We start from the raw sequence: 26,021 nt of genomic DNA, 5'->3' as shown, positions 1-26,021 counted from the left end.
ATAGATAGAAAAAGTTGGCATCTTCTGAGTATGAATAACTGTGCTTTATTTAAAATTGTATGATTTTAAAGGATATCAAGAAATTTGTCATGAGATACTAACTGGAAATGGGCAATACCAGTGCATATTAAAATCCTCAATAATCCATAAATTAAGAATTACAGTGGCCTGGAGTAGGTGATTGGATAAAAAAACAAGACCCATCTCTATGCCATATATAACACATTAGACCTATTGTACTTAATAGATATCTACAGGACACCCCATCCAAAAATAGCACAATACACATTCTCCTCAAGTGCACATGGAACTTTCTCTAGGATAGATCACATACTAGGACACAAAACATGTATTAACAAATGTAAAAAGGTAGAAATTATATTAAGCATCTTTTTCTGACCATATCAATAATTAAGTGGAAATCAATTATAGGAAGAATGGAAAAAACGCAAATAGAAGACTAAATATCATGCTATAAAAAACCAATTAGTTAGTAGAGAAATAAAAGAGAAAATAAGAAAATACCTTGAGATAAATAAAAATAAAAATACAGGTTTTCAAACTCTGTGGGACACAGCAAAAACTGTTCAGAAAGGGAAGTTAATAGTGATACAGGCCTACTTCAAGAAACAAGAAAAATCTAAACAAACAACCTAACTTTCCATCTAAAGGAATGAGAAAAAGAAGAACAAACAAAGCCCAAAGTCAGCAGAAAGAAGGAAATAATAAAAATCAGAATATAGTAAGAGAATTAAAAAAAGCAATAGAAAAAAAATCAATGAAGCCAAAACCTGATTTTTTGTAAGAGAAGCAAAATTGATGTCTTTAGCAAGTCTCATTAAGAAAAATGAGAAAGACAAAAATAAACAAAATAGAAAATGAAAGAGAAGAAATTATAATCATTGTCAGAGAAATAGAAAAAAAAAAAACCCTAAGAGAATACTTTGAAAGTTACATACCAACAAATTGGACAACCTAGAAAAATGGATAAATTCCTAGAAATATACTGTCTTCCAAGAATGAATCAGGAAGGAATAGATAATCTGAACTCACTGATTATTAGTATTAAATCGAATCAGTAGTCAAAAACTCCCAACAACCAAAGTCCACGATCAGATAGCTTCACAGGGGAACTCTGCCTAATATATAAAGAGTTAATGCCTATCTTTCTCAAACTATTGCAAAAAAGTGAAGAGGAAGGAACCCTAAGGTCATCACTATTCAGATATCAAAACCAAAGACACTATAAAAACAGAAAATTACAGGCCAATATCTGATGAGTATAGATGCAAAAATCCTCAACAAAATATTAGCATAGTACATTCAACAATATTAAAAAAACATCATACAAGATGATTAAGTGGAGTTTATTCTCAGGATGCAATATTGTTTCAATATCTGCAAATCAAAGTGATAAAACACATTAACAAAAAGATAAAATGAAAAATCACATAATCATCTCAGTAGATGCAGAAAAAGCATTTGACAAAGTTCAACAACAATTCATGATAAAAACTCTCAAATAAGTTGGTGTAGAGGGAATATATCTCAACATAATAATGGCCATTTATGACAACCCACAGCCACCATCATACTCAGTGGTAAAAAGCTAAAAGCTTTTCTCTAAAATCAGGAATAAGACAAGGATTTCCACTCTCACCACTTCTATTTAATGTAGTGTTGGAAGACATAAGCCATAGCAATCAAGACAGGAAAAAGAAATAAAGACTCTTAAATTGAAGGGAAGTAAAGAAAGCTGTCACTTTTTGCAGCTGACATGAGACTATATGTAGAAAATGTTACAGTCTTCACACACACACACAAACTATTAGAACTGATGAAAGAATTCAATAAAGTTGCAGGATACAAAATTAATATATAGAAATCAGTTAATTTTTTATGCACTAATAGTGAATTACTAGAAAGAGAAAGTGGAGTTCCCATCATGGTTCAGTGGAAATGAATCTGACTAGGATCCATGAGGATGCAGGTTAGATCCCTGGTCTCACTCAGTGGATTAAGGATCTGGTGTTGCCGTGAGCTGTGGTGTAGGTCACAGATGAGGCTTGGATCCTGCATTGCTCTGGCTGTGGTGTAGGCCAGCAGCTGCATCTCCTATTCAACACCTGGCCTAGGAACCTCCATATGCCATGGGGGTGGCCCTAAAAAGACAAAGACAAAAAAAAAAAAGAGAGAAAGCAAAAAATCCATCCCGTTTACATCTCATCAAAAAGAAAAAATACCTAGCAATAAACTTAAACAAGGAGGTGAAAGAACTATATGCTGAAAACTATGGGACATTAATGAAGGAAACTGAATATGATAAAAATAAATGGAAAGATTCCCAATGTTCATGGAGTGGAAAAAAATAATTTTAAAATATTCATGCTACTCAAAGCAATCTACAAATTTAATGCAATTCCTGTCAAAATACCGATGACAGTTTTCAAAGAACTAGAACAAATAATCCTGATGTATAGAACCATAAAAGAACCCATAGAGCCAAAACAATCTTGAGAAAAAAGAACAAAGCCAGTCTGACTTCATACTATACCACAAAGCTACAATAATAAAAATAGTATCTCCTTTTAGTTCTGTCATTTCTTATTATGTAAATTGAAGCTGTATATTAACTGAATATAAGTTTAAGATGTTTATATCTTCTTCTTTGATTCAGCCTCTCATTATATTGAAATAAGCCTTTTTTTGCTAAAAAAAATCTACTTATCTCATCATATAAGAGTAACAATTTTCTTTGGTTAACTGTCACATTGTACTTTTATCCCCATTATTTTCTAAAGGACATGCAGTGTGCTTTTAAGTATATACATATTTCTTTCTGACAATAATTTTGAAATGGAAAATTTCATTTATACTTAATTTAATATTTGATATGTGTGGATCTGAATCTTCCATATTATTTCTTCTGTTAGTTCCTTAGAATAACAACATAAAATGTGCAAGGTTGAAAGTATCAAAAAGAACAGTAGAAACTACAAAAATGAAAAACAACAGCAAGAAGCATGTGCACTATTATCCTAGAGAGTAAAAAATTACTGAATTCAGAGGTCCCATTGTGGCTCATTGGGTTAAGAGCCTGACTAACAGCCATGAGGATGCAGGTTTGATCCCTGGCCTTGCTCATTGCCACAAGCTGCAGTGTAGATCTCAGATGTGGCTCAGATTCATTGTTGCCATGTCTGTGGCAATGGCTGGCAGCTGCAGCTACAATTTGACTCCTAGCCAAGGAACTCCCATATGCTGCAGGTGTGGCCTTAAAATATATATGTATATATATACTGAATTACAACACTAAACTTGAAAACTTTGGGATGATGTCATAAAATGTGAGAATAAAACCTTGAATTTGGGAAATCATTTAAAGAACCATTAGACAAATGTCTTAGTCAAAAATTGTGTTACATTTTAATAGCAACTGGGATTTTATAGCTCTTAATCCATCTAATTATTTACAAGCTTGCTTGATTTAAATAGGTACTTTCTGACCCTGAATAGCCAAAGAAATCCTGAGAGAGCTTAGAAGTATTATGTTCCCAGACGTCAAATTATACTGAAGAGTTATAGTAATCAAAACTGTATGGTATTAACACAATAACAGACACTTAGATCAGTGGAACAGGATGGAGAGCCCAAAAATAAATCCACATACAGAGGGTCAATTAATCTATGAAAAATAAGGCAAAAATATACAATGGGGAAACGATGGTCTCTTCATTAAGTGGTGCTAGGAAAACAGGACAGCTACATGTAAAAGAATAAAATTAGAACACTGTTTAAAATTAGAACACTGTTTTACACCATAAACAAATATCAACTCAAAATGGATTAAATACCTTTCATCATCTCTATAAAATTATATAACTGGCATATTTACCACAAAGGTATTGAATATCACCATAACCAGGGGGTAAACCATAGGCAGGTCTGATTTCAAAACCAAGCTCTGGTTCCTACTAACATGTGACCTTGGCAAGTACCATAGCCCATATAAACTTCAGTTACCTCAAGTGTAAAGTGGGGATTTAGAATATGTTGCTCTCAAAATATTGTGACACTGGTGTACCACTCACTATAGAAAATTGACTTAATCCAAATGCCTGGAGTAGATAAAATCAGAATAATTTAACATCTAAATTGATTTAAGATAGTTCTAGACTTTACTGTGGTTTAATCATTTGAATTCAACCATTAAATGGAGCAGGTGTCAACTGGGTAATTGCATCAACTAGTTGAATATTATCAACAGCGTAATGACTGATTGCATCATTTCTGCTACTGCCAACAAAAGGTCATTTTCGTTTATTTATTTATTTTTTTACTTTTAGATTTTTTTTTTTAAATATAACTTTTCATGAATAGGCCAAAAACTGAAGTTTCTGGTTTTTTTAACTCTCATATATATATATCATTACAACCCCAGTGCCTACAACAGTGTCCAGCAAATTGTCAATCTTTTTTTAAAAAGTATTTTCAGGATTTACCATCATGACTCAGCAGAAATGAACCTGACGAGTATCCATGAGGACACAGGTTTGATCCCTGGCCTCGCTCAGTGGGTTAATGATCGAGTGTTGCAGTGAGCTGTGGTGTAGGTTTCAGACATGGCTCAGATCTGGTGTTGCTGTGGCTGTGGTGTAGGCCGGCAGCTACAGCTCCGATTTGACCCCTAGCCTGGGGCCCTCCATATCCCGTGGGTGTGGCCCTAAAAAGCAAACAAAAAAAAAGTATTTTCATTAAAGTGAGTTGGGTAAATAATAAAATTACAGTAATTACTGCTCTTTAAAAGTAATATTTTAAATAGTTCTGTGTAAAGGCCAGTACTGTGCTAGAGCAGCTATGTATGAGTTATGCAGACAGCCATAATAAACGTGTAGAGTTTATAGACATTAGCATTCATTAATGACTTTGAAATTATGTGTGCAGTAATAGGAAAAAAGAAGCATAGGATGAAAACATAATTTTCTTGTAACACTTTTATGAAAACTTGTGTAAACAAAGAACATATTTAAGTTAAAGGTACACAGAATCCTATGAATAAAAATTTAAAAGGCAATTTTTCTACTTCTGAGATTGAATACACTTCAGTTGATGTTTTTGTTTGTTTCACTGTTAATGGAGGAAAGAAATAGGAAATTTTACAGAAAATTTTCATCTGAAATTAAGCAGTATATTCTTAGGAATTTAGGTTGAATGTTATATCACTCCTCAGTTGTAACATACATTTTCCCTTTCAACTTGTGAACATTTAGCCTTAAATTACCACAGTTAAATTATCAAGGAATGATTTTTTTTTTTGCCAAATTAAGGAGCAGATATCTTTGCTGTAGCTGTGGTTGTTGTTGTTGTCTTTATTTTTATTCCTTTCCTAAAGAGCAAAATATGAGTAGGGACCAGTCAGTATAGATGAGAAAACAAAGTCGATGATTTGTATTATCAGTCAGCGGATAGTGTTACATATGGTGCTTTTTAGTATCTAAGTAAATACTCTCAGCAATAAGGTTATACACTGGCATTTTTAACAGAGAAAGTTCAGAAATGGACCAAGATAGATAAAGTTATATCTATGTGTATATATATACTATATATATTTATTTCTTATGATGCCACACACACTGTTTTCTCTCTTCAGGGGGAGAGCATTCTCTTGAGGCTTTCCTCTTACTTTTTCTGCTAACTAGTAAAAGTGAGAGATTTTATAAGACCTGGCCATGGTTGATAGACAATGTTATTTTAGCATTTTCTCATGCTAATAATGCTTTACAATTGAATTCTTTATACATATACATATGTAGAGCTAATTTTAGCTATAAATTATAGTCTACAAGTTGATAATACCACTGTCCTAAATATAAATTATTTGGACAAATGTTAAAATTATTTTAAAAACAAATGACAATTTCTGCTATTTCAAGATGAAAAATACAAACTTACTTCATGATTACATATAAAAACTTTTTAATTAGTAATTTTAGCAAGCAAGAAACAGAAATAAGGATTAAAGTTATGAAGGTAAAGGAAACATACGTATAGATACATATATTATATATATATATATATATATATATATATATATATATATAAAACAATCCTTAGAAAAACTTCTTGCTTTTAAACTATATTTTATACACACATATGCACATATATGTACATATGTTTAACATTATATAGGAAAAAAATCTTGCCCTCCTCAAATTTTCCTAAAATTCTAAAATATTACTTATGCTTAAAATGTAGATACATATCTACTTTGAGTTTATCCTGTAATATATATTTTTACCTTCCCCATTTTATTGTTGGTATACACATTTAGTATTCAAAAACTAGTCAACAATAGAACTATGAATGTATCCCTTATATCTTAAACAATGCAGAATATCAGTTGTTGGATATTATGACTTGTATTTCCAATTGAAATCACTATTGATTCAAAAAACTAAGAATTTCCCTACAGTTAATAGAACAAACTTTAAACTTTCTACCAATTAGAAGAGCCACACAAAGCTGTAATGACCACCAACTTATTTTTACTCTTCTAAAGCATAAAATTCCTTACATATTAGAGTTAGAAAAAGGTATGAGATAAAATACATGAAAAGAATGCTATCCAAGCACAGAGCGAAGAAAATAGATGTTATGACAACATAATAAACATCCATAGTAGTTACCTGATTATGTGTTATGTAGTAGTTAATGGCATTGCAATTGAACGTCAAACCTGTTATTTGAAAGAGCTATCATGGGTTCCATGACTGTAAAATATAAAAGTGATTTAAGGAATTAGTTTTGATTACATACTAACAGCTGAATTTAACATCAACAAGGATTAACTATATCCTCATAAACAAAGTGAAAGTCAAAGTAGCTTTGAAAACAACACCGTGCATACTTCATTATTCCGCTTGTTATAAATGGAATAGTTAGGTGTACTACATTAAAATAATTTTGTAAAAAAAATACACCATGTTTTATGGATAGAAAAATTGTAAAAACCTTTAACATTTGGATTTCCCAGAATCTATTTATCCCTCCAGCATAACTGGAATCCAACGGGAATATTATGGTATATACTCTCTTGTTATTTGTTTTTTTTTTTTTTTTGTCTTTTGTCTTTTTGTTGTTGTTGTTATTGTTTCTATTTCTTGGGCCGCTCCCGCGGCATATGGAGGTTCCCAGGCTAGGGGTCTAATCGGAGCTGTAGCCACCGGCCTACGCCAGAGCCACAGCAACGCGGGATCCGAGCCGCGTCTGCAACCTACACCACAGCTCACGGCAACGCCGGATCGTTAACCCACTGAGCAAGGGCAGGGACCGAACCCGCAACCTCATGGTTCCTAGTTGGATTCGTTAACCACTGCGCCACGACGGGAACTCCATCTCTTGTTATTTCTAGTCACTTGTATTTAGTAGCTTCACTTAGTGGTTGTTCTTCCTGCTCCCTGTCCCTGATTGTATCTTTAAATGAGAGATAATGTGCATAGAGGTTGTAGTGGACTTAAGAGCACAGTGGGGCAGTTAGGTGTGAGGTTTTGGAGGCTGGCAAGTTTGGCATTCCAGAAAAGATTTGCAGAGAGAATGTCAGCAGCATCTTTGGTGATGAGCATCAGTAGTAGTATTTCTGGGATGTGATATTGGCTGTATCTTGTGTCCTTCAGGTCCTATTCCCAACTGCTGCTGACTTTTTTCAGGGAGATCTGTGAACTCTCTGATTTTCTTGCAATAAATTCTTTTTTTTTCTTTCACATAAGATAACCAAAGTGGGTTTCTGTTGTCCACAAACAAGAATCCTGACAGGCATTGCTTCTTTCTTTCTGAGGTACTTATATCTTTAATTGTTAATTAGATATGACCTTTAGCAAATTTATGAGCACGTAATGGCTAATCAGGGTATTTGGACTCTATCCAAACATTATGGAACAAATGAGAGTCTATGGATCTTTGGAAGTAAGATTCAATGACTAAATAGTTTAAAAAATTTTTTTTCTACACTTAAGTAGAAAAATAAGCACTAATTTCAGGGGGAAAAAATGTGGCATGAGTAGTGAAATTTTGGGAAAACTGAACAAATTTTTGACATAATATTTATATGTGTAAAATTTCCCACATACAACCTAAAATCATTTTCATCCTTAATTATTCATCCAAAAAACATTGTTAGGTAAGTAAGGAAATAAGAAACTTGGAGTTTCTGTCGTGGCTCAGTGGTTAACGAATCAAACTAGGAACCATGAGTTTGCGGGTTCAATCCCTGGCTTTGCTCAGTGGGTTGAGGATCCGGTGTTGCCATGAGCTGTGGCGTGGGTCTCAGATGCGGCTCAGATCCCACATTGTTGTGGCTGTGGTGTAGGCTGGCAGCTACAGCTCTGATTAGAACCCTAGCCTGGGAACCTCCATATGCTGCGGGTACAGCCCTAGAAAAGGCAAAAAGACAAAAAAAAAAAGAAAAAAAAAGAAACTCTACTTTCTGAGCCTATATATAGGAAATATTTATGTGAGAAATCTATTGTAGAGCTTTAGTTGAGCTGTAATGGTATAAAGTGCAAATGGTCCAATTTAAATTGGTCCTTACCTATATTTTCCTGCAGTTGTCATACACTGAATTGCAATTTACAATATCCACATATTTGGGGACAGAACAATAGATGAACGAATAAATAAATAACTACCTTAGTGAATATTATTTTGCAATATGAAAATAGTGTTAGTACAGACAAGCCAATCTACACTGTTATTAACATTTTTAACTAGAATCCAATCCCATGATAAATATGCGCTGTTCTCCAAGGAGTCATTAATAAAGTTTAATGGAAGTTTGTCTCATCCATAGTTGATTCCAGGTCTTGTTGCTCAGCAACTACCTGCCAGAACACATTTCCAAGTAGTAATGTAACTGACTCCCTGGAGAGCACTTCAAACAAATGGGAGTTTTCGACCACCTAGTTCAATGCCCTTTATACAGGGATTGCTTCAGAGACAGTGAGATTTGGGATTTAAAATGCCCCAGGACCCCTGTTAACTCTAGAGTTTCCATAGAATGCTGGTGGTGAGTAAGGGCCTCAAACTCCAAAAGGACCACATGCAGAAATCAATGAAAGCTTCCCTGGTGGGCATGTAATTTCTGAACTGCCTGGAAGTGAATGGAATTGCCAATGGAGAATCTACTGACAAAATTGAAAAAGAGGAGTTCCCCTTGTGGCACAGCAGAAACAAACCTGACTAGTATCCATGAGGACGTGTGTTCAATCCCTGACCTCACTCAGTGGATCAAGGTTCCAGCATTGCCATGAGCTGTCATGTAGGTCGCAGATGTGGCTCAGATCTAATGCTGCTGTGACTGGGGCATAGGCTGGCAGCTGCAACTCCCATTTGATGCCTAGCCTGGGAACTTCCAGATGCTGCACATGTGACCTTAAAATGCCCCACAAAATTAAAAAATAAAAAAGAGACTGAGAACAGTCTTCCATCATCATTTACCTGAATATAAGGAGAAAGTCATCAAGGAAAATATATAGAAGAAGAGGTAGTTAGAAACTCTGGAGCATGTAATGGTATGGAAATTAATGAAGGATGGAATTTTAAGAAGGTTTGATCACCATGGCCCACTATATCCAAGAAGGTTAAGGGGGTGAGATAAAACCATGGGATTTGAAGTAAAGTTGCTGATGATGCAAACATAAATTGGCCTTATCAATTGATCATTTTTCTATATAGCACTTTACCAATTCACGTTCTAGGTGGTTGATTGGTAGTTCCTTTAAAAAAAAAAAAAATCTAATCAATTACCATCTCTGGTCTATGGCCCAAATAAAAGAAAGTACAGCCAAGGAGGTGGAGGTGGTGGGCCATCACAGTCATTTCTTCATTATTAGTATCAGAACAAGATGGAAGTAATAAATGAGAAGGTTTATTGTACAGACAAAGCATAGGCGCCATGAAGTATCCTTCGTCAAGTCTTGAATATAGGAGGGTGATTAAAAAGGGTAAAGGGAAAGATAAGGACAAAGTAGAAATCAAGAAAACAGAAAGGGAGGAGTTCCTGTTGTGGAACCCAACATAGTGTCTGTGAGGATGCAGGTTTGATCCCTGGCCTTGCTCAGTGGGTTAAGGATCCAGCGTTTCCTCAAGCTGAGGTGTAGGCCACAAATGTCGCTCAGATCCTGCACAGCTGTGGCTGTGGTGTAGGCTGGCAGCTGCACCTCTGATTTGATCCCTAGCCTGAGAACCTCCATATGCCGCAGGTACAGCCCTAGAAAAGAAGAAAGAAAGAAGGAAAGAAAGAAAAATAAAGAAAGAAAATGGAGGAAGGAAAAGAAAGAAAGAAAGAAAGTGAGAAAGGTAGATAGATAGATAGATAGATAGATAGATAGATAGATAGATAGATAGATAGATAGATAGATAGATTGATTTTGGAGAGAATTTTAAGAGCCCTGAGATTTCTCCAGATGTCTTTATATGTATAAGGAAGTCCATTTCACTGACTACAGCCTGAAGCCTTAATGAGGAATGTAAGGTAGGCCAGAGAGTGTAGTGGAAGCTGCTAGCTCCTTCTAAGGAATCAAAGACGGTAATTCCCATTGATCTCTCTCTCACACACATTTTCTCTCTCTCATTTTCTCTTTCTTGAACAGGTATGCAAATACATTAAATTCTGTGTAATATTAAATCATTATTAGCCATCTCTATTGCTGTGCATAAGATCCTTCATGGCAGAAAAAAAAAAAAATGTCTTTCACAATGTACCTAGTGCCTAGCAGAGTGAACTACAAATTATATGGCTTACTATTGAAATTTAAAGCTGCATACTAACCGGAATATATTTACTCAAAATTGAGGTATGTCAGGAGAAATCTAGAGACATCCCTAGACATATTTCTGTGAGTTCCATATCCATCCTACAGACCGTTTAAATCACCTACCCAGTAGTAATGTATGGATTGTTAATGCCTCTAGTTAAAATTACTCCCCTCCTCACAGCTTCTTTGCAGATAGGGTGGCTACATGAACCAAGTTCTGGCCAGGGAGATATAAAGAGAAATCAAGTGTGTTGGGCTTTCAAGAAATCTAATTTTCCTAATGAAAAGAGGCAAATTTAACATCCCTTAAATTTGTTTTACCTCTTCCCTTTTTCATCTTCTTGCCATGAGCAAAGGCTTGATGTTTGGTGGTAGAGTCTTCCAACCATGACCTATAAAATCATATTACAAGCATAATGAAAAAGGAAGCTAGAAAAATGTTGTAGACTTGTTATCTTTCTTAATGTACTATATCATCCCTGAATTTCATTCTCCATGCTTCTTGTTGCCTGAGAAAATAAGATCCCTCCCTACTTGTTTGAGAAACATAGATAATTCCCTAAGAGGTGACTTCATTAACTATAGTTATGTTTTATGTCTGTCCATACATATACATTTATAGATAAAAATGATTTAATACATAGATATACACATTTATATTGGCTTTATAAGTAGCATTATTTAGCTATAGCAGCAGAAAAGATGCCATGACTATTGTTTATATATAATTGGGCAATTATATACTTTGAGAAAATATTATTGACTGTCAAAGTTTAGATGTTTTTAATAAAAAGACTGTTGACATAGGAGAAGTAACAACAGTAGAAAACTCATTATAGGAAACAAAATACTACGTCATATTTGTTCTAATTAAAATTCATCAATGTGAAAAGAGGAGAGAAGTTTTATTAAATGCCTTCATTTAATCCACATGAGAAAGAGAACTGTGATTAAGGACATGTTGAAATCTTGACTGTTAAACTTATGATTTATGAACATCTAAAAACCAGAGAGCAAATAATTACATTCAGGCCAGTGGCCCACCATTTCAAGAAGCATTTTTTGTAAAAAGTGATTCCGTCAAGGATTTGTTAAACATGATCTAACATAACATAAATATTGATTCTTAGGTCTAATAAATAGTAGAGGTGAGATGAAATGTCAAATGTCTAATGCAGGCAGATCTCATAAAACACTGGCAACATGTGGCCATTTATCACCTTTTGTTTTGTGTGCATGTTTGTTTTTCACGATATATGAAAAGTGGTAGAGTGAAAAAAAGTATTAAAGGGCATTTTTGTTTGGGGAGATTAAGGATTTGATCCCATGCTTTCGTGAAAGTGCACATTGCATGAATATATTTGAGAACCAGAAACCTCATACATCTGGGACCACATAAAAGACAAGATTTAGGTTGGTGAGGGAGCAACAAATTTGATTCTTTCTAGATCAGATTAGGAAAATGTACTGTTGGTGAATAGCAACAAGGAATTGAGTACCCTTTTGCTGAAACGCAGATAAATAAAAACATCGGGCTTATGGAGCAGACACTGTGTTTGCTCAGTTTATTTCTGATACATTTTCTCATTTATAAATAGTAAATGAGTGAGAGATTATCTTTCTTTTATTCCCCGCTCTATCCACTACAACATCTTTAAAAAGTCACTCTATCAAGAGTGTTGCAAATAACAGTTTATTTTGTGTAAGAGTTACACTAAAGACTGCTCTAGGATTATGATATTTTTTTTCCCACTCTTCAGTTGTATCAATTATAATTTTAAAATTTTTTAGCCAACAGATTTCTATCCACTTATACCTATGCATTATGTTCAAAGACAGGTTCGTGGCTTATGTTTACCTAGTCAATTGCTTATCAATACATCACAGGCCCATGAGCGGAAAGCTTGGTAGTTTTGAATCCTTTAATAAAAGCACCTCATTTCTAATTGTATGTTTTCTCACATTATCTCTGGTAACACCCCTCAAGAAAACTATTTACTAAGAAAGTTGTGATAGGCTACAAGATTCACATTGACTTGATGTTTATGAGCAGAGACAAACACTCTACAGATTTCTGCAGTTATTTTTTTACCCCCTGCAGTAAATAAAGGAAGCCAGCCAGGCAGTCTTTACATTCCATTGAAAGTGATGAATGGTTAACTTTAAACTCTGCCTGGGGTTAAATGATCTCAAGCTTTAGTGAATTCCTGATTTCCTCCCTGGAAAGCTGTCTGAGTTCTAGTGCTTTCATTCATCCTGGAGGTACACCCATGCAAAGCTTTCTTGTAGTTAGAAGAGACAATGTGACATCAAGAGTAGCTGTGGCCTCATGGTCAGGTGTCATTGAAACACTGAACATTGAAATTACAATCTTGCATTGTAGCAATGACAATTTCAGACTGCTGCCAATATGAAAGCTGTATTCTTGAGAACAAAGCTTCCCCCCTGCCCCCCTTTGGCCACACCCACAGCACAGGGAAGTTTGTGGGCCAGAGATAGAACCCACACCATAGCAATGACCCAAGCCACAGCAGTGATAAGATGGGATCCTTAACCACTAGGCCACCAGGAAACTCCTGAAAGCTGTATTCTACATGGAAAGAACCAAAGAAGCATATAGTACCCTTCCTAATTAGGAGTCAGGAACAAAAATATAATAACTCCCTAGGGTTATTACCTTGAATATTTTAATAGCTTACAATGATGTTCTTTCTCTGGCTCTCTGTTTTTCTCTCTCTCTGAATCTCTGTCTCTCTCTTTCTGTCTCTCTGTTAGTCTGTCTCCCTATATATGATTGAATATTATATATGAATGATTGAATCTATATATCTATACATAGATATATCATTTTGGCAAAGGAAGAAGATTTTAGGAGCATGTCTCCTTGTATTTGACTTAAATAGTCAAACAGAATTAGGATAAGAGAGGGCTGAGAAGTCTCTGGTAAGAGGCTCATGATTTCACTCAAAATGAAGTTCTTACAGAAGAGTCAGAACAACACAAATTTGTTTTTTGTCTTTTTGCCTTTTTTAGGGCCACTCCCGCGGCACATGGAGGTTCCCAGGCTAGGAGTCTAATCGGAGCTGTAGCCGCCAGCCTACGCCACAGCCACAGCAACACCGGATCCTTAACCCACTGAGCAAGGCCAGGGGTCGAACCCGCAACCTCATGGTTCCTAGTCGATACGTTAACCACTGAGTCACGACAGGAACTCCTAAACAACACAAATTTGAATCTCAGCTCTTTCAAGTAAAAGTTATGTGATCTCAGTTTACTTACCTGAGGCAAAGGAATCATGTCACCAACTTTTTTGATCATTGAAAAGGATATATAAAATATTTAGTATGATACTTGATACATGAAAATGATCTGAAAATATAGCTATTTAAGTATTTTATGCAAATCAGCTCTGCTTCTTAAAAGTAGAATTTGTGATTCTACAAAATATGGATGTGATATTGCTTTAGTGAATAAAAATATTAACGAGAAAATGAAAAAGGATGAAATTATGTTTTTGTGAAAATATATAGTTTTCACTTGAAAATTTTATCAAATCTAACATGTCATAAATTTATTACATAAAAATCTCCCAAACTGGTAATAGAATGCGTTTAAAAATAAAAATATGAAGAAATATAACTATCCCAGTGGAAAAACAATTGTGTGGGCATACATACACACAAACACACACAGAATACACTATAGCAAGGTTATAAGGAATTACAAGCAATCAATTTAAAAGGACTGTTCTACAACAAACTAAAATTTTTTTTTTTTGTCTTTTTGCTGTTGTTGTTATTGCTATTCCTTGGGCCACTCCCGCGGGGCATATGGAGGTTCCCAGGCTAGGGGTCGAATCAGAGCTGTAGCCACCGGCCTACACCAGAGCCACAGCAATGCGGGATCCGAGCCGCGTCTGCAACCTACACCACAGCTCACGGCAACGCCGGATCGTTAACCCACTGAGCAAGGGCAGGGACCGAACCCACAACCTCATGGTTCCTAGTCGGATTCGTTAACCACTGCGCCAGGACGGGAACTCCACAAACTAAAATTTTTTAATGATCTGAACTGCAAAAACTATGAAGTGTTTCTTGCAACTTCAATGGAATTATTTTTTAAAAGATTGAATTTTGTTTTGCCTTGAAATTCAACAGCATTTTGGAACAAATTATTGAGATTCTTTTGTTCTCCCATAAAAACATACATTGTTTTCAGTTTTTAATGCATTATGTATGTTGCTATAGTTTAAAAAGTCATTATCATGCCTATGTGTTTTATGTGTGACATTTCTATCCATCTTAATTTGATAGATTTGAGATTGTACTATGATTTTGAGGATTTATCTTTTTTTCTATTCACTTTGATGTGATAGTTATCCCATGCATACTCTTTACGGCACTTATGCATATTGTAGTAGAGCTCATATAATTCTTTTCATCTATCATTTAATATAGCGTTGTTTATTTTTGGCATATAATTTCTTTCAAGCTATATTGCCTAGAGTGATGGTGAGGTAGGTTAAAACCATTGATGTGAAAGATAGGAAACATATATATCATGCTGGTTCGCATTTACTTTCAAAATGAAATATCATGTTGGGTTTCTGGGCTGGGAGATAACAGTGTCCATAAAGTTAATAGGAAGCAAGAAAAAACGATAACTATGTTACTTGCCTTAATGGTATAGAATCAGGAAATCTTTATAAAATCAGGAAATGCTGTTAGAAAGTAAACTACCTATCTGTGTTAGGAAAGAAGAGCAAAGTTTTCTAAAAGTAGACTATTTTAAACAACTTTAGATTGCTTTTTAAAAAATTCAGTTATACATATATATTTTTCAAATTCTTTCTTATTATAGGTTATTACAAAATATTGAGTATAGTTGCCTGTGCTATACAGTTGATCCTATTGTTTACCTATTTTATATATAGTAGTGTATATGTGTTAATCCTAAACTCGTAATATATTGATAGATTGCTTTTAGCCAGCCAATATTGACTGATCATCAATACTGGGGACGGGAATAGAAAATTAAAAAATGAGACGAACAGGAGTTCCCCTCATGGGACAGCAGAAATGAATCCAACTAGGAACCATCCCTGGCCCCTCTCAGTGGGTTAAGAATCCAGCATTGCCATGAGATGTGGTGTAGGTCACAGAAGTGGCTCAGATCTGGTGTTGCTGTAGCTATGGTGTAGGCCAGGAGCTGTAGCTCCTATTCAGACCCTAGCCAGGGAAACTTCATACGCCACGGGTGCAGCCTTTAAAAGCAAAAAAAAAAAAAAGAGAGAGAGAGAGAGACAAATGGAACTCGCTAAAGAACATGTTCAACAAGCCTAACAATTCTAACAATTTTCAGTCATTCTGAGATCTCATATGTTCATTCAGATTTACTGACAAGAATTTTTTAGTGATTCCTAATGTGTACAGCACTATGAAAATCACTTGAGGAAAAGACAAAGGTCAAATTAATCTAAGTGTTATTAAGTACAGAGATTACTTGCAGAGACAGCTTCTGCTCATCACAGCTAGCAATTCAGAAGTAGAGATGGGTTTATACTAAGTGAGTCTAATACAGATCTGATTGAGACAGAAATCAAGTGCTGAGTTAATGGTAGAGAAATATGGAGATTTATTTATCCATGAATTTGTTAAACAAATATTTATTGGCACCTCTGTGCCAGGCACTCTTTTTTTTTTTTGTCTTTTGTCTTTTTTGTTGTCGTTGTTGATGCTATTTCTTGGGCCGCTCCCGCGGCATATGGAGGTTCCCAGGCTAGGGGTTGAATCGGAGCTGTAGCCACCAGCCTGCGCCAGAGCCACAGCAACGCGGGATCCGAGACGCGTCTGCAACCTACACCACAGCTCACGGCAACGCCAGATCGTTAACCCACTGAGCAAGGGCAGGGACCGAACCCGCAACCTCATGGTTCCTAGTCGGATTCGTTAACCACTGCGCCACGACGGGAACTCCCAGGCACTCTTTAAACAGAGATATAATAACAGTCATAAAACACATATGATCCCTGCCCTCATGGAGCTGATAACTTGGCTAAACTGATCTGCCTAGACAGGATTTTTGTGTGTCAACTATTTTTTATGATTTTCTTTGAACAATTGTGGCCTGCAAATGTTTCAAGCCTTCTCTATGTTTGGGGAAAATTCTGAGTGCCATTTAATTTTTCTCAACATAGTGAACTGTGATCCTCCACATTTTGAAACACTGTGGAGAAAATAGAGAATAAAGTTGGCAGACAGGAGGGAAAATTTGCTGGCAAACTTTGGGCTTCTAAATTAGCTGTGGGAAAGGAGATCTGCAATTATTAGTGACGTCTAGGACCTGCTTGCCTGAGGTGGCTGAAATAAGGGCTCATGATAGTTTGCACCCGGCACTGGCAATCTGTAAAGCCTCTTGTTGAGGTCAGAATTTATCATAGCGATCAGTCTGACACTTTAAGTGTAATGGACCTCACTGTCTCATAAAATCATGTTGAAGAGAGTTCAGGCCAGAAGCTTAAAGCATGAATAGTCATGCTTTTTTGGCATGTCTAAATATGTTTCTGAGTTTTCATGCCAATATTATGACTAAAGAGAGAAAGAATGCCCTCTAAAAGAAGGGGGGAGTGGGTATAAAATAGAAATTTGATTATCAAACAGAAATAAGACGTTATCTTGGTTATCCCTCTAAATGCAGAGAAATATGAAGAGGTATCTAGTGGTGGAATCATTTGATGGAAAGATGGTTCCTACACTTTTCATCATAGTCCTGGCTTATGGACTAAGCTTGTCTAGTCTGAGTCTCTATTTTGGACACATGGCTACATCTAATAAATTATATTGGGTCTCATAGTTTCTTTTTGGTAGAATATCACATTATAGACCCAAATAAAGAAAAAAAGGAAACCTTAAAATGTTGTAACTGCAGAAGTAAAAGAATAAACAAGAATTTGGTTAATTTTGTATCCACAATATGAATATATATTTCTGCCAAAAATATGTAAACTCTTCTCAGTAATTTTCACAATTGGCACTACCCATACAACTACTATGGCAATGATCAATCCTTTATTTTGAATCACTCGAACAATCATTTTATTATTTGTATGTGCTATTATAGGTATGCCCTCATATCGCTTTTTGTTCAGATTGTTTTTATTAATTTTGTTTTATTGCTTTCACTTTCCTCTGGTTTAATTTGCTAAATGGTCCTTAGCCATGAAAATTATAGAGTGTACAAAAATTTCTTTGAAACCAGGGAGTGCTAAATTCAATGCTATATTTCTACTTGAAAAAGAGATACCCCTATTAGAATAGTCTTTAAAAATAAATTTCCCAGTGGTCTTAAGCAATATTTTCTTTTAATTTCATATTTAATTTTCTGCCCGGTTTCACACAAGGGTCTCTTTCAATGCTCGCCCAACCCCAGTTTCTTTCTCCTACCAATAGGCATAAAGCAGATTATTTTCTCTAAGGTATTACTTTGCATTTGTCTGAGTCACAAATTTGTTATAAGTACTGAATTCTCTCTCACTGGTACCATTTCTTCCCATTTGACTCAAAATATATATAAATGGACCTATGCAGTGTTTGCTTCTATTATTTCCTCATCATAGATAATACTAAATGAGTAGTTCATGGACAATTACCCTAAATTAGATACTGCTTATTGTTATCTTGGTTTTTCTTCTAGAGTAAGTTTTTAGTCCTAGTACCAAAGATTTCTCAAAGTTTATTTTATTTTTTACTTTTTTGCTCTTTAGAGCCACACCCATGGCATATGGAGGTTCCCAGGCTAGGGGTCCAATTGCAGCTACCTCTGCCAGCCTACACCACAGCCACAGCAATGCAGGATCCCATCCACATCTGTGACCTACAGCAGAGCTCAGCAACACAGGATCCTTAACCCCCAGAGTGAGGCCAGGGATCAAACCCACAATCTTATGGTTAGCAGTCAGATTCGTTTCTGCTGCATTACAAAGAGAACTCCTTAAAGTTTATTTTAATTAAGAAACTGTTTCTTGGAGTTCCCACTGTGGCACATTGGGTTAATAATCCAGCTTGTCTCTGTGGCATGGTTGGTTCAATTCCTAGCCCAGGGTAGGGGGTTGAGGATTTGGCATTGCCTCAGCAGTGGCCTAGATCGCAGATGTGGCCCAGATTGAATCCCCAGACCAGGGACTGCCATATGCCACAGGTGCAGACAAAAATGGAAAAATTTTAAAAATAAATAAAATAAACTGTTTCTCAAAATCCTATACATTCTAGAGTCACAAATCTTGATATATTCTGCCAATTTATAATACATTTTGACAATTTTTACTAGTTTTTAAACTTCTTACGGTCAACAATGTCTTGAATTTACCCAACCGATTCTATATACTTATTGGTTTACACTTACTTTTTTCCTCGTATCTTTCTCACTCACCACATGAGTATTCCACTTAATATCAAGTCCACCTACTGAATAAATATGGTTATGTAATATCTCATTCACATGCTTTTTTCAAATGGAAGCACCTCTGTGGTTTTCTGGATGTCAAAAAGATAGTGTAGCCCTGATGATTCTGTTTGCTGATTAGTAATTAATTAAGATTTCTAATTTAACTAAGAAGAAATTTTGGGGATTAATTTTAAGTGCATTTTTTCCTTTAAATCCAACCTTATAATTATCCCCCTGCCTATGATTAATATTGAGTGAAGAACCACAAAGTGGCTCTTACTCATATCTTTTGTAGGATAGAATCAAGAAGGACTGCTCATGTCAAGGCTCTCTTGTTTTGCTCTAAGAGAGTCAATGTGCACAGAAAAAAAATAGGACATCTTTGTAATAGGGGCTTAAGTGCCGAATTGCTCATGCTTGTATTCTATGACTAATAATGTAAGTCGTGAGAGGAAAAGATCTGCCTCTACTTAAAAAATCCAGTGAGACAAGATATTTCATCTCCTAGCCTGTCAGTTAATGTGCTTTCATCCACAAGTAGCAGAATCTTCCCTCAAACTGTATTAAAAAATAAATAAATAACGTATTTCACAAAGTTCAGAAATACGAGAGGAGGCTTCAGGGTTAGGCATTTGAATAAATCAGTGATGTCATCAGGAACATAGCTCTTTTCAACTCTCTGTCTTCATTGCACGGAGTTGGCTGCCTTTTGAGATTGGTAGCTGCAGAAATCTAGGCGGTATATCTGTATAACAGTGTCCAGAAGAAGCTGAGATGGTGTGTTTGCTCTCTTAGGAGTGAGGAAATGTTTCCATGAGCTCACAAACAGACTCCCCCCTATGTGTTACTGGCAATATTAAGTCATCCAAATTTTACCTAACAGATCAGACCGTTTCCCAGGAGTCATGTGACTATGCCAAAGGGGTTATCTGATCAAAACTGTGGTTCCTTTAAGAAGGAATAAGATTTGAATGAGCTCTGTAATGAATAGGCAGAGTGTTCACTGTACTCTGCCCTCTGGCAGCTATGATATAGGCACTGTATGGACACCTAAATTCACTTATGTCCTACACTAAATAAAGTTGAGGTGCCAATAATTTATGCATTCAAATATTTCAAAAGAATAGGAATGCTGTATTGTTATTAATAGGCATGATCCACCTACCCACATATTCATGCCCCCTCCAAGAGAGCCAAGAAGAAAAACTTATAAAGATTTTAAGAAATACATTGGTGACACAGTCATTTTAATCTTTGAAAAATGCTTTGGTGGATGATTTATTTAGTTTTGGAGTATTGGTTAGAAATTCTAAAGTTGAAATGGCTTTTGATTTTCATAGAGATGACATATTTCTTGAACATTCAGTGGGAAAAGAGCCCAAACAGTGAGCAAAAAGACAGGCTTACATAAGAAACAAAGTTGGTACACAGTATTATTTCAAATGATCAGATATACTGTGGTCTTTGGCAGTGGTTAATTGATCATAGGATTCTTAGGGCCAAAGTGGGCCTGCTGAAATTGCTTTATTTGTCTAAATTGAAAACCCTGACTCTGGTGAAAGGACCTCAAATTTGAGTCACAGTTATCTGTTTGAATTCTTTGCAGTTCCTCTGGTCCTTTAATTGAAGACACATTATGCATTGTATCCCATTGGATCTTTTTTTGTTACTATGTACAACACATCCAACTTTAGTGTGCCTTGAATTCTGATTCTTCTTTGGAAAACTGCCTTTGGGCTTTTGAAACTGTTGTGTCCACATGAGCAGAGATGGAGATGCCTGAGTGTTTATGTCCCCTCCAGTGACCCTTAAACAATAACTAATGTTTGAAGGAGAATATAAAACCCCAACTCCATTGTCTCTAGGCAGAACATTTTGAAGTATAATTTACAACCCAAAGTCTTCCTTTTGGAATGAGCTAAAGTTATCTAAATTTGCACTTTTATTCAGTTTCTTCCTCTTTCCTGTCCTGCTTTCTCCAGTTCTTTAATAGTTTTTCCTGAAAATACTTTCTTAATAAGTCACGTGTACAGTATTCCTTGTCACTGGATCTGCTTCTGAAGAAACCCAGCTCTTAAAAGAAGCACGCTATAATAACATTGCAAATACTTGGCACATTTCCCCTAATCTTCCACTATAGGACCTGTAGTCCTTTACTAGGGTGAATTTTCTTAAGAAATAGAAATAATGAGATTTTTAAGGAACTTTGAAAATTTTGTTGTCTGGTGTTATTTAAAAAAAATTTAAGTGACAATTTTTAATTTGGTTTAGTTAAAAAAATTTTAAATCAGAAGTTTTTACATACAATTGCATCTATTGAAAATTTGGAATATATGGCCATACTAGGCTCCAATTCCTTCCCTCCACCCCTAGCCAACTGAAGTACCCATCCTGTGCCCAGTCCCCAGTGCTGCCCATGTCTTCCAGGTGTTAAAGCCCAGCATCTATACCTGTGTATCTGGAACTCTAGCTGATGTTTTTTATAGTAGAGTTAAAAGCAAATATATATCTCATAACTCTTATCTATCAAATGTGGGAAACAAAAAATAGACCAAGAGAGGATCTTGTCTTTCAAGAAATATGGAACTCATATATATCTATCTGTGGAAGCCAAGAGCATTCTTCTGTCACCTGCAGCACCACTTTATTTTATTGACTGATCCATGTAGGCATTTGGGTTTTCAACCCTGTCCATGCCATCTCATCCCATCCTTACCCAGAGTAAAACCCACCTTTTCTCACCACTCACCCCATGCACATAGTGTGCCGTTTCTTAAGGGAAATATTTGAACTGACTCTGAACAAATAGTATCCCCTGGTAATATGGACAAAGAACACCAATTCACTCTGTTAGAGTGCAGGCTTAGAAGGGTATGGTTAGGAGTTCCTGTTCTGGTGCCGCAGGTTAAGGATCCTATGTTGTCTCTGCACTGGTGTGGGTTTGATCCCTGGCTTTCCACAATGGGTTAAGGATCTGGCATTGTTGCAGCTGTGGCTGCAGCTGTAGCTCAGATTCAATCCCTGGCCCAGGAACTTACATATGCCATGGATGTGGCCAAAAAAGAGAAGGGAAAGAGAGGTATGGTTATAACTTGAGTTGGTTCAACCTGCCTCATGGTTGATCTGCAGTGCTCTGAAAATATATTCTGCATTCCTTCTATCAGAAGCTAATTGCATGATTTATAAATAGTCTCAATAACTGATAGAATCCCACAACGGCTCTCTGATTTTTGGAATATTGTCCTTTCTGTTGCATAGAAGCAAGTGGATTTCACTGAAATCATCTCCACAAACTACGATGAGAAATAAAAGCAAATGTAGCATCCATGAAAGAATTACAAAGATTCATTCAATGAATTTTTTTTTTACATGCAGTAATTGAGATGCCTATCATATCTCTATTTAAGATCACAAATTGGAGTTCCCATTGTGGCGCAGTGGTTAACGAATCCGACTAGAAACCATGAGGTTGTGGGTTCGGTCCCTGCCCTTGCTCAGTGGGTTAAGGGTCCAGCGTTGCCGTGAGCTGTGATGTGGGTCGCAGACGCGGCTCGGATCCCGCGTTGCTGTGGCTCTGGTGTAGGCCGGTGGCTACAGCTCCGATTGGACCCCTAGCCTGGGAACCTCCATATGCCACGGGAGCGGCCCAAGAAATAGCAAAAAGACCAAAAAAAAAAAAAAATCGCAAATTGACTGAAGAAGAAGGTAGATGTATCTCAGAGAATGATAGTGGATTATCATAAATGTGCTTGCTAAGTCACTGTTCCGTATGGGGCTTCCTCTCTGGGGCCAATCTGTGTAGTTCCTGACATCTTTTCACAGCTATCTATTTGCAAAGATGCCCACATACAGACAAACAATAAACACTCTGGTAATGAGCTGAAAAAGCAAAAACAAAAAATAGATGCTCTTTGCCATCACCTGAAAAGGACAGATATCTTGCCTTATGTCTATGAAATCCGAAATCAGATTTACTCTTGAACATTTCATCATCATGCAGTTCAACTACATTATGCCATCATTATGATAGAACTCAAGGAGTTAGTAGAAACCTCACATATCTTTGTAAGATGCATGCTAGCCAGAGTGAGAGAAAGAGAGCAATAAACCCGATGGAAAAAAAAAACATTCTAACATTCCTGAGAATCCAGTCTTCAGGACCAGGTTAAAATAGTCTCTCCAAAGTAGAGGATAGACTTTATCTGCTCCCACTAAGAAAGAAACAGTACTTCAGAATCTTCCTTTGATTTTTAATTCAACAGTATTTAAAGGTAATATTCAATACATACTGAGTTAATACAAAAGTGCTTCCAGTTATATTGGAAAATGTTCTCTATTTAGTTCAAAATCACACTTAGAGCAGATCTTTAATTTGGGTGTCATGTCCAAGCAGATTCAATATTATCTAAAATGCATGTGTTAGATATATAGAAACTATGGCAAGTTTTTATAAGCAAATCAGAGAAAAAATATATTAGGGTGTTTTATAAAGGCCATATCCTTGTCATGATATAGAAATAGATAATATATAGATATATATACACGTGTGTGTATTGAAAAGGGTATAGACTTATTCTATATAGGTAGTTGTGGAGGAGTCTGGAACCTTGACCATAGGACAAGAGGTGACTATGCAAACTGATCTACCCAATTTACTTTTTTTTTTTTTTGGTCTTTTTGCTATTTCTTGGGCCGCTCCCGCGGCATATGGAGGTTCCCAGGCTAGGGGTCCAATCGGAGCCGTAGCCACCAGCCTACGCCAGAGCCACAGCAACGCAGGATCCGAGCTGCGTCTGCAACTTACACCACAGCTAACGGCAACGCCGGATCGTTAACCCACTGAGCAAGGCAGGGATCGAACCCGCAACCTCATGGTTCCTAGTCGGATTCGTTAACCACTGCGCCACGACGGGAACTCCCCCAATTTACTTTTTTAAAAATTTTGGGTATAGTTGATTTACACTATTGTGTCAATTTCTATTGAGCAGCATACTGACCCAGTCATACATACATATATACACACACACACACACATATATACACACACATATATACACATTATTTTTATCATACAATCTTCCATAATGCCCTACCCTAAGAGACTGGACATAGTTCCTTGTGCTGTACAGCAGGACCTCATTGCTTATCTACTCCAAATGCAATAGTTTTGCGTCTACCAACCCCAAACTCCCAGTCATCCCACTACCTCCCCACTCCCTCCTTACTCCCCCTGGCAACCCCATGTCTATTCTACATGTCTGTGAGTCTGTTTCTGTTTTATGCATAGGTTCCTTTGTGCCATATTTTATATTCTACACATAAGCATTATCGTTTGGTATTTGTCTTTTTCCTTTGACTTACTTCACTTAGTATGAGAATCTCTAGTTTCATCCATGCTGCCGCAAATGGCATTATTTTGTCTTTCAATGGCTGAGTAGCATTCCATTGTATATATGTACCACACCTTAATCCATTCATTTGTCTTTGGGCATTTAGGTTATTTCCTTATTTTGGCTGTTGTTAATAGTGCTGCAGTGAACATAGGGGTGCATGTATCTTTGTCAATGAAAGTTTTGTCTGGATATATGCCAAGAAGTGGGATTGCTGGATCATATGCTAGTTCTATATTTAGTTTTCTGAGGAACCTCCATACTGTTTTCCATTGTGGTTGTACCAATTTATATTCCACACCCTCTCCAGCATTTATTATTTGTTGACTTGTTAATGATGACCATTCTGACTGGTATGAGGTGGTACCTCATTGTAGTTTTGATTTTCATTTCTGTAATAATTAGTTATGTTGAGCATTTTTTCATGTACCTACTAGCCAACCCTATGTCTTCTTTGGAGAAATGTCTGTTTAGGTCTTCTGCCCATTTTTCAATTGAGTTGTTTGTTTTCTGTTGTTGAGTTGTATGAGCTGTTTGTATATTTTGGAGACTAGGCCCTTGTTAGTTGCATTGTTTGTAAAGATTTTTTCTCATTCTATGGGTTGTCTTTTCATTTTTTTCATTGTTACTTTGCTGTGCAAGAGCTTTTGAGTTTATTTAGGTCCCATTGGTTTATTTTTGTTTTTATTGTCTTTATTCTAGAAGGTGAATCAAACAAGATGTTGCTGTGATTTATGTCAAAGAATGATCTGCCTATGTTTTCCTCTAGGATTTTTATAGTATTTGGCCTTACATCTAGGTCTTTAATCCATTTTGAGTTAATTTTTGTGTATGGTGTTAGAGAGTGTTCTAATTTCATTCTTTTACATGTAGCTGTCCAGTTTTCCCAGTACCACTTATTGAAGAGATATCTTTCTTCCACTGTATGTTCTTGCCTCCTTTGTTCTTTACATTTTTAAATTCATTTGTAAAAAAAGATCCTTAATAGATAAAAAATATGTTTTGGAATTTTCCTCAATATATTAATTCCACTGTCCAACCTGTAATTAATTTGATCCCCATAGAAAATGACAGATTTAAAAAAGTTCCTGTCATGGTTTAAAAATACTGTACTTTATTCTAAATATTCAATTTTTAAATTATTCATTTAAATTATAAAATAAGGAAATACTTCACATAGGCCTACTATGCAAACACCATTTTTATGTCTAAATGCTTGTCAAATTTATTTTATTGTAGTTAGTATTTGAATTGAGAAATGAATATCGTCTGTCAAAACTCTGTAAGGCAAGTGATCTTTAACATTTTTTTCATAAAAAATGGTTGCATGGGAGTTCCTGTCGTGGCGCAGTGGTTAATGAATATAACTAGGAACCAT

The sequence above is a fragment of the Phacochoerus africanus genome, chromosome X, assembly GCF_016906955.1.
Source record: "Phacochoerus africanus isolate WHEZ1 chromosome X, ROS_Pafr_v1, whole genome shotgun sequence".
Classification (NCBI taxonomy): domain Eukaryota; kingdom Metazoa; phylum Chordata; class Mammalia; order Artiodactyla; family Suidae; genus Phacochoerus; species Phacochoerus africanus.
This window is presented reverse-complemented; position numbering follows the sequence as displayed.